Raw genomic sequence first — 10313 nt, 5'->3', positions numbered from 1 at the left:
AGATGATTATCACACATTTTGAAGCAGGCAGCGTGGTAACTCAGTGGTTAGCACTTTTGTCATGCAGTGCTGGGGTCCTGGGTTCAAATCCCATCAAGGATATCTTCAAGGAGTTTGTATGTTCTCTCCATGTTTGTGTGGTTTTCCTCTGGATGCTCGGATTTCTTTTCACACTCCAAAGACATACTGATAGGGATTGTAGATTGTGGGGACAATGATGATTGTGGGGACAATGATGATTGTGGGGACAATGATGATTGTGGGGACACGAGGGTCAGTGGGCTCTCCCATCTGCTGGCCTGGCTGTCTTTAGAAAAACCCCATGGACCAGGGCTCATCCCACTGAACGCCTGCACTCCTTTTCCGTAGGCAGAATACTACTCAGACAACACAGAGTGAGGGTAACACACTACGGTAATTATTAATTGGATAAACAACAGTCAATAACATCAAGTACAGACACAGTAAGGGGTGATTCATATTGCGTTAGGGGCCATGCGTTGAGTACATCCGTTACATAGCAGCACTAATGCTATGTAACGGGTGAGTTAGCGCACCCATTGGCTGCAATTATAGTAACGCATCCTAGGGCACAAAAGATGTTAAAAATGACATCAGCGTTAGCGCATCCTTTAAACGGATGCCCCTAACGCACTGTGAACCTAGCCTAGGTACATAAAATTTTCATTTGCACTGAGTTTCACCTTTCCACTGGTTCGCAGGGAATTAGAACATCTGTGACTTCAGGTATTGCAGGGCCAACTACCCCAACTAGTAGCACCCCGCTTTTGGTGAGCACACACAGAGAGGAGGCAGGGGCCAGCTTAGGAAGCTGACAGAGTTTATTGAGCTACTTGCCCAGGTGACCTAATTGTCTCAACCTGGATTTTCCTAACTTCTCCATGGGTTCAGTGATGGGCAGTGGATCAAATCTGTATTCCTCCAGTAGGATCCTTAGTGCCTTGGATGCTGTCCTCTAGAGTCTCACAAGGGGTGACATCCTCATACACGGTACCTCCTTCAGCTGCATCAGCGTCCTGTCTCCAACATCTGACTGTGCATTAGGTGTGAGTCCTACCTCCGCTTCTCTGCTCCTTCTCTGGGATTGTCGTCATCTTCAACTTCCATGGCATATAACAACTCCACCTGAGTCGCTTTCAAATACCAGGTTAATGCAGATGTCTTACTGCAGGCAACTGACACCGTCTTCCTCATCCCAATGCTCCATCTTTAATTGGGTAAGCTTCTTCTCGGCTCACCATCCCATTTCCTCCAGGCCTTTGGTCATCCTCTGCGATCACTCTGCGACAAGCCACTCTTATTTCTCCAGTCCAGACCATGGGGGCAGGCTTTCCTTACCATGGACCGACTCCTCCAGGCACGGCACTCCCTCCAGTAGACATAACCTTCAGAGGACTGGGCGAATCTTCGTGCTCTTTCTCTTTTCAAACTCCAATGATGAGCAGGGCTTTCCCTTTGTGTTATGTCACTGTTCGTTAGGAACGGTCCTACTTCCTTCAGAACATTCATTCCCAAGGTCATGATGGATCCATTTCTGATGGAGCCTTTCACCGGTATGATCCCCTTCTTACACAAATTCTTCCCACAGACACACATCTCCATCCTTACCATCTCTGCCACAGGGAACTAGTGTGCAGACTTCAGTCTGATAATTGGGTCTCCTCTGAATCATGCGACGTTAGGGAAATGTTGACAGAAATATGCTTCTGGTATTGTGGTCACCTGGGACCCGGAGTCTATTAAGCAGCAAATCCTCTGACCATTTAACTCAGCCCACATAGTGAGACTCTCAGAAACGTCGTCAGAGCCTTCATTTCTCAGTCTGGTTGGGCCTAGCCCCACAGTGTGCTCCCTGACCATGGGGCACATTGGTTTAACAGACATTTCTGCTTTTGACTGCCTCAAGTGGGGAAGTCTCTCAACATCTGTCCTATACTTCCACAGGTCCAACGTTCAAGTCGATGCTCAGCTAGTTGGTGCTACGTCTTTGGCACTGCTCTGTGGGTAAAGGACACCCCCCACTCTGGTCGATATTCATACTGGGGTGAAAAATACGGATCTGAGGTAGCTATAGGGGTCTTTCTTATGTTCCATAGCTGCCTTCTAATTTCTGACATCTCTTGTTGTAACTCACAGGCCTGGTCTGGTTTGTCATTGTGCACCCCCGAGGTGGCCATTTCATGGATCCGGAGCAGAACCCCTACAGTAAGAGCCTCTTGTTCTCACTCCCTAGCTTCTGCCGTGACTTCAAGGAAGCTCAAGTTCGGATTGTATCATATCCGACTTCTATGCAGGCTTCTACTGGCATGGGTCATGGACCTTCTTCAAAGCTCAGGCCTTCTTTGGCATCTGACCACTCCCAGAACCTTTTGTGGCGATGGTGGCTTTAAGCCCACCTAACAACCACACATGTCCTAGTACAGATTCTGGTGCCAACTGCCTCTTTTTGGCCCAAAAATGCCTTTTATAGTTAGTTACTGCAACACAGGTGTCACCTGACCTAGTGTTATCTTTAAACTCTTCCTGTGGGAACATGGGTTCCCACTATTATATTCCTACTACTGTAATTCTTTATTTACTTTCACTTTCGCTTTTGACGAGCAGATGGCGGAAGATCGGCAGATCGCTTGCAATTACTCAGCTGCGCATCAACTTCAACTGTATTCGTCTCCCTTGTACATTTCCTTACAATTGTAGTGTGCAATCCAGAACAAAACAATGATAGTTGAATGTGTTACAGAAAAACTTGTTCTGAGCTTGATAGTTCTACTAGTACTTCAGTTCCTCGAATCACCAGAACTGTCACTCCAGGAGGAGAACCTGCCTCACCTGAAAAAAAAAGAAGTGAAAAAGATTGCATAGCTCTGAGCTGCTCAAGAGACATCTTCAGAATGCAAAGCTAGGTTACCAGCAGGTATTATTGTTCTGGCATACTCCAAATCTAGTGTTGTCCACAACATTGCCAGACAGAAAAGCTTGATTTGGCCCAAGGGAACATATGGCAATGTTTGGTTGGGTCTGTGAGAGACGACAAAAATGAGTACTGTGAAAAAGACCCTTGCAAGAAGACCTAAAGTGTAGAGGTATACAGAGCGCAGTGGCTGTAACGGCGCCCCTGGCACTGACTGACAGCCGGTCCTAATGCAGAGTCAGTGTCAGTCAGGGGCAGGGGCTCGATTACAGTGGCCGCTCTGTGCTTTGTATGCTCAGAGTGGTGACTGAACCCGCGCCAATGCCGCCCCTGTGCCTGAAATCCGAACACTGCCAGGAGGAATAAAGTTAATTTTCTCCCCACAGCGTTTGGCTAAGTGCAGGCAATGGGCAGGTTATTAACGCTATTAACCTGAAGATTAACCCCATATCTGCAAGTTAATAGCATTTTTTTGGTGACAGGTTCCCTTTAAGTATTAACTCCTAGACCGGACAGAAAGCATCATGTCAAATTACATTACAAGCAAAAATCTCATTAAGCAAAACTACTTAAATAACAAGTTTGAAATATAAAAAGAGAGAATCTTCATATATAACGTCGCATGCATTAACAATAAGAGGTGCAAAAACTAGTTTGTTAAACATAAATCACGCAAAATGAAAGCAAAAAGGTTTGATTACAACTGCGCATAAAAGCAAACACCTGAGGAAAAAAAATTGAGTCTGAACTAGGTTTACTGGTCTATTCACATTGCAAGCAAAAACTGCATTAAGAAAAACTACATAGCAAGCTTGATATAAGGCAATCCTTCAGAAAAATAATATATATATATATAATATATATATGTATATACACATATACTGTATATGAATGAATACACAATAAAAATTACAAAAACTGTTTTCTTGTTTTTTTTATAGGAATCCTCCTGTTTTTATATGAATTTCTAACTAAAAGATTAATTTTATGGTTGGAAGTTCCCTGAAGTTCCTTTTTTCTTTGTTGGTTCTACAATAGCTGAACTTCACCACCAGGAATTGGCACTCATTCATCAACTTTACAGTGTATCCCAAACAATATTTTGCATTTTCATAATGGTAACAGGAAAAATTGCACCATAAAATTTGTTGTGCAATTTCTCCTGAGTATGCCGATACCCAATATGTGGAGGAAAACAAATGTTTGTGCACACAGCATGGCTTGGAAGGGAAGGAGCTCCATTTGATTTTTTCAGTGCAAAGTTTGCTGGAATAATTGGCAGACGCCATGTTGCGTTTGGGAAGTCCCTGATGTGCCAGAACAGTGAAAATCCCCCACAGGTGACACCATTTTGCAAACTACACCCCTCAGGGATCTTATCTAGATGTGTATTAAGCACCTTGAACCCCCAGGTGCTTCACATAAGTTTATATTGTTGAGCCATGAAAATAAAAAGAATCAAATTTTTCTAACAAAAATATTTTTAGCCCCAAATTTTTCATTTTCCCTAGGGTAACAGGAGAAAATGGACCATAAAATTTGTTGTGCAATTTCTCCTGAGTACACTGATACCCCATATGTGGTCTAAAACAACTTTTGATGGACAGTGCAAAGCTCAGAAGGGAAGTAGCGCCATATTACAGTGCAGATTTTGCTGCACTGGTTTAAGGGTGCCATGTCACAATGGTAGAGCACCGGAGGTGCCAGAACAGCAGAATCCCCCATAAGTGACCCTCTCAATAAATTAATCTAGGGGTGCAGTGATCAAATTTTATACCATTGGGCACTGAAAAAAAATAGTTTACATTTTTATTATTAAGATAGTGTGTTAGCCCCAAATTTTACATTTTAATGCTGGGAAATGGGTAAAAATGGCATTAAGATTTGTCCCACAATTTCTGCTGAATGTAGAAATACCCTATATAGGACTGTACAGTCCTACTTAGCCACAAGGCAAGATTTGGGAGGGATGTAGCGCTATTTGCCTCCTGGAGTGCAGTGGGGACTTTTTTTGTGGATCGAGTTGAAGATTTATTGGAAACATTTTACATAACATTTAGGTTCACATTTATCCGGCACTCTATGCTGAGCACTTATTTTGGGGTTTCCATCTAAATCACTGAGTGACATGACAGATGAAACCCCCCCAATGGATCCATTCACTATAACGAGGCAGCAGAGTTGCTCTGTACTTTGTCTGGCCTCTGTTCAACAGCGTCCTTCTTTTAAGAAGTGCAAAAAATTGTCAACTGTGCTTTTATGGTCGCCTAAATAGACAAACACCATCGGATCACAGGTCCTTTGGTGCCCACAGTGCTTCCATCTGCCTCATTATAGGCAATCTTCCACCGGGGATTCCATCTGAAGCATGCATTTCAGAGATTTACATGAAGACCCCGATGTAAGAGCTCAGTGCAGAGCGCAGGAGAAATGTGAGTAGAGCCTTACTGCGATCTTTGGCAGGCAGAATGAACAAATCAACAGCAGGTGAAGAATCGGTTTTATTTATTTTTTACTAGATGTGTTCCCGGTGTTATCGCATCGGGAGGGCAGTAACATCGCAATGGGGGCAGCTTTGTGGCACTGGGGGTGGCAGCCCAGCCACTTCCTTGCAGTCACCTACATCAGGAAAGATGGTTTTGCGGCCTGTGCTGGAGATGGTGTGCGGCGCCACCAGAGGGTGGCCGCACCCAATCTCCAGGACAGGCCTCAAGCCGCGGTCTTTCCTGCTGGCTGTGACTGCATGGAGGTGGGTGGGAAGGCAGCGGCAGGATCCGGCACGTGTAGTCAGGCAGTGGGTCCTGGCGGGGGTCCAGCGGCGGCATCCCTTTCATTACACTCTCTCATTATACCCCCTTCATTACACCCCTCTCATTATACCCCCTCTTTACACCCTTTTAACAGCCTTGTGATCACAGCGGCGGCCTGGATCCGAGCGGCAACTGGGATCTCAGTGGCGGCTGGGATCCAAGCAGTGGCCGGGATTCCAGCGGTGGTCGGGATCGCAGCAGCGTTCGGGATCACAGCAGTGGCCTGGATCGAGAGGCTTCACTTGGGTGTTTAAAAATGGCGGTCGGTATACTTCCAGTGCGGCACGGTGAATTGTGGGATTCGGGGACATCCAGACGGAAGTGGATGACAGACAATTTAAGGCAATTATATTTATAGATGCGACTCCTTTTGCGGTATAAGTGATTAGATGACTTTATTCTTCAGGTCAGTGTGATTATAGCGATACCAAATTTATATCGGGTTTTTATGTTTGGCTGCTGTCACACACTAAACACGCTTTTTTTTGCAAAAACTAGTTTTTGCATCACCATATTTAGACAGCTATAATTTTTCCAGTATAGTTCCAATTTTTTTTATAATTTCAGCTGTCAGAGTCATGTGACAGCTTCTTTTTTGCAGGACGAGTTGACTTTTTTATTGGTACTATTTTCAGGTACATGACATTTTTTGATCGATTTCTATTTTGATTTTTGGGGGCGTTTTTTATACCATACCGCTTGTGGTAAAATTGATAAGACAGCTTCATTCGTTGGGACAGTACGATTACAGCGATACCCTATTTAAATTATTTTTTTATCTTTTGGTGCTTTTACACAATAAAAACTATTTATAAAATTATTATTTTTGCAACGCATTATTCTGAGAGCTATAACTTTTTTATTTTTCCGCTGACGGAGTTTTATGGCGGCTTGTTTTTTTGCAGGACAAGATGTTGTTTTCAGCAGTACCACTTTTAATTACATTCTTCCTTTTTAGCGTGTTTTATTGCACTTTTTTTGTTTGGCAGTATGAAGATAAAGCATCGTTTTTTGCCTCGTTTTTCTACTGTGTATACTGAAGGGGTTAATCAGTGGGTCAGTGTTATAGGTTGGGTCGTTACGACACGGCTGTACCAAATACAGTATGTGTACTTTTTTTTACAGAAATAAATGTATTTATTTGATTCATATTTTTTCTTTTTTTGGTTGGGGATTTTTAAAAAAATACTTTTACACTTTTTAATAACTTTTTTTAAACTTTTTTTTGCAATTGTCCCAGGATGGGACATCAACTATATTATGACAGATCGCTGAATGTTTCTGCCCTGCAGGGCATCAGAGCAGTGTCTGACAGGTAGGGGAGGAGTCATGTCAGCTCTTTCTCTTATCAATCGCTCACAAGCCACCTTCCCCACAGGACCCTGAAGGACCGTGCGGCCATCTCGGCACCATGTAGACCATCGATACAACGCGATCGCATTGCGTTGTGCCGATGGGAGCAGACAGGAACCATCCTTTCTAGCATTGCTCCTCGATGTCGCTATCACTATTGACATCAGAGGAGTTAAACACCTGCGATCAGTTCTAGCACTGATTGTGCGTGTTGCTGCAGGTTGTCAGCTCTCACACAGAGCTGACACCCGCTCCCGATTGCAGTGGCACTAAGCATGAGCCCGCGCAATCGCAGCACCGTACATGTACTGCTGTTTGCGGGAACGCAGCTGCCGCAGCGCCATATATATACGGTGTATGTCGGCAAGGGGTTAATGGAGCCTTGGGGCAGCATAGCATACCCAATAAGACAAATGTCACAGAAGGCAGAGAGAGGGAATATAAAGCAAACACTTACCAGAGAGGAAACTTACAAACATACTATATGTCCTTCACCTGGTTTAGGCTCATAACAGATTCTCCTATGAATTCAGCCCTCTATAAAGCTCACAAGACAGGTCAATATTATGTAATTTGGATAAAACATTCTTTAAAATCTGCCCAGAAGCAAGTTAAAAAAATATGTAGGAACATTTTACAAAACCCTCAAGACTTAAGCCCCCGATCTGTGAGCTCTGCTGTGTGTTGGCAAGCATGTTATAATTTCTAAGATATTTGGCAGAGCTGCTTGTTCTGTCTGATCATGTTCAGAGTCAATTAAGTAAACTCCCTTACCTCAGGAAGCAAATAATTCATTTACATTCAAGAAGGGGAAACACAGTGCCTGGAACAAGGTATTTTGCAGTCATTAATGTTTATATTTCATAAATGGAAAATATGTCAATGAATGCTTGGACTGGCTACCCACAGGGCTAAGCATATAGGATAAATGTTACTAACAAATAACATTGTGTCAATAACCATCGTGAAAAACATTATTTCACTTGGATCACTACTACAGCAGGATGTAGCTCTTAGCAACCAGGAAATAGACTGCTGTAGAAAGGAGGGAAATAGGAGTGCAGCAAAGGCCAGATAGATGTTGGTGGCAGGGGACTCAATAATTAGGTAGATAGACACAGTGATTTGCTGCCGAGAACGTGAATACCAAACAGTGTTGTCAAGACACACTGACTGTGTGTCCTAAGTGTATGTAAAGAGGAGAGGTCCCTTGGATGCAGTGAATAGCCGGAGACAGAGTAGGGGTTATCGGTAACTTATCGCTTGCAGTTCTTGCAGGGGAAAGGCTGCAAAATCTCCCATTGACGTCGCAAATCGTAGACAAAGTCTCTGGCTCTGCTACAGAGTTTCGAGAAGCACTGTCTCCCGACGGTGCTGATTAATTCGGTCCTGCTTGACTTGAGTGCGTCGGAATGTGGAAACAGTCTTTTAGGCGGATTCTTCAGCAATGGCGCCGGACAAGAGACATGGGCACGCTTACAGTCAGCGGCAACGGGCGGTCTTTCAGAATAGGCTATAGGCAGTTTATCCTCTATCACAGTCACAACAGGGATATCCAAAAGTACGGGTCCAGACGGTAAATTAATAGTGTCAAAGGAAGTCTTTAGGTTAGCACTCCGAGGGTTGGGTGATGTGGCGTTGTCAGTGTGAGCAGCGGAGAAGGAGTCAACCGTCTCCTGTCGTCTTCCCGACAAGTCTGTCTCTTTCCTGAGCTCAGGTCTCCTTATATACCCCATGCCCCCTGCTGTCCAACAGAAAGGTCTCTTCCTCCTAGAAGAAACCTTCCACGCCAACAGTGGTGACAGTCCCGATAGTTCCGGCCTTAAAGGGCACCAGACACCGTTGACTCTGTCTCGGCTCATCTTCTTACACCTACACACGAGGGAGTGTTGTGGAAGGGGCAGCAGTCTCGAGTTGGAGTGTGCAGCCTCCGCTGTGTATAAGCTGCACCAGAGCAGGACCTGGCGGGGCATGTGATCACCGGGGCAGTGGCTTGAGGTGTAGCTAACCCCCGTACAGGAAAGAGAGTGAGATCGAGAGCTGGCAGCGCCGGGAGAAACGTCAGACTAGCTGAGATCAGTAACCGGAGGGTAACGCAGGATCTTAGTGATGAGACAGGAGAATAGTGCAGTACAAGCCGAGGTCAGAAGCCAGACAGGAACACAGTAACCAGGGGCACAGACAAGGGGGAAGTCAGAAAACTAGCCAAGGGTCAGAACCGGAGAAATTTAAGAGGTACAGAATTACAAGGCAGACACAAAATGAGGGACATGCCAAATCATACACAGTACAAGCACACAGAGGAACAAACGGTATACACAAGTATCACTTGGGTCAGCTGCTCAGCCGAGAACGGAAGTATCACTGGCAAAGAGCCTGGTTCAAGAGTGGGTTAAAATAGCCCTCCCCAAACCAAAGAGAGGCCTTACAGAGTTAACCACAACAAACCCAGGATGGGGAAGGAAATCCCATCCTGAGCCATGATAAGTGTGTTGTCTGCCGGATGCTTGAGTTCAACATACTACAGATCAGATAGACAGATTGCTGGGAGGGGCTGGAGAAAACCCAGCGGTCATGGTATAAACTGGTACCAGTTGCAAAGTTAGAGGGAGGTGAGGTGGAAGGACTGAATAAAATTGCTGACGATACAAAGCTAGGAGGGATAGCTAATACTTGAGAAGAGAGCGAGGATTCAAAAAGATATAAATAAACTGGAGCAGTGGGCAGCAACTAACAGAATGGTTTTTAACAGGGAAAAATGCAAAGTGCTACATCTGGGCAATAAAAATTAAAAAAGCATATACAGAATGGGAGGAATAGGGCTAAGCAACAGCACATGTGTAAAAGACTTGGGTATACTAATAGATCACAGACTGAACATGAGTCAACAATGTGATGCAGCAGCAAAAAAGGCTAATACAATTCTAGGATGTATTAACAGAAGCATACAGTCTAGATCACGTGAAGTCATTATTGCCCTCTACTCCTCTTTGGTCAGACCTCATCTGGAATACTGTGTCCAGTTTTGGGCACTACATTTTAAAAAAAACATCAACAAACTGGAGCAAGTTCAGAGAAGAGCGACCAGAATGGTGACCCGTCTGCAAACCATGTCCTATGAGGAACGGTTGCAGGATTTGGGAATGTTTAGAGTGCAAAAGATAAGATTGAGAGGAGGCTTAATAGCTGTCTACAAATATCTGAAGAGCTGTCACATT

General features: G+C 44.5%; 1 long non-coding RNA gene across 1 annotated transcript in view; it reads right to left on the bottom strand.

Annotated features, from left to right (window-relative positions):
* Nucleotides 1-7589, bottom strand: part of LOC141086528 (uncharacterized) — a 31362-nt gene extending 23773 nt beyond the window's left edge. Inside the window, exon 1 of the long non-coding RNA XR_012231602.1 lies at nt 7553-7589. This is a non-coding gene — a long non-coding RNA (uncharacterized lncRNA). The remainder of the gene's footprint in view (nt 1-7552) is intronic.
* Between the last annotated feature and the right edge of the window lie 2724 nt (nt 7590-10313).

Source organism: Dendrobates tinctorius, unplaced genomic scaffold (assembly GCF_039654945.1).
Source record: "Dendrobates tinctorius isolate UK_male_01 unplaced genomic scaffold, ASM3965494v1 ptg000032l, whole genome shotgun sequence".
Classification (NCBI taxonomy): Eukaryota; Metazoa; Chordata; class Amphibia; order Anura; family Dendrobatidae; genus Dendrobates; species Dendrobates tinctorius.
Note: the sequence above shows the minus strand (reverse complement) of the source record. Positions and strands in the feature narration are given on the sequence as shown.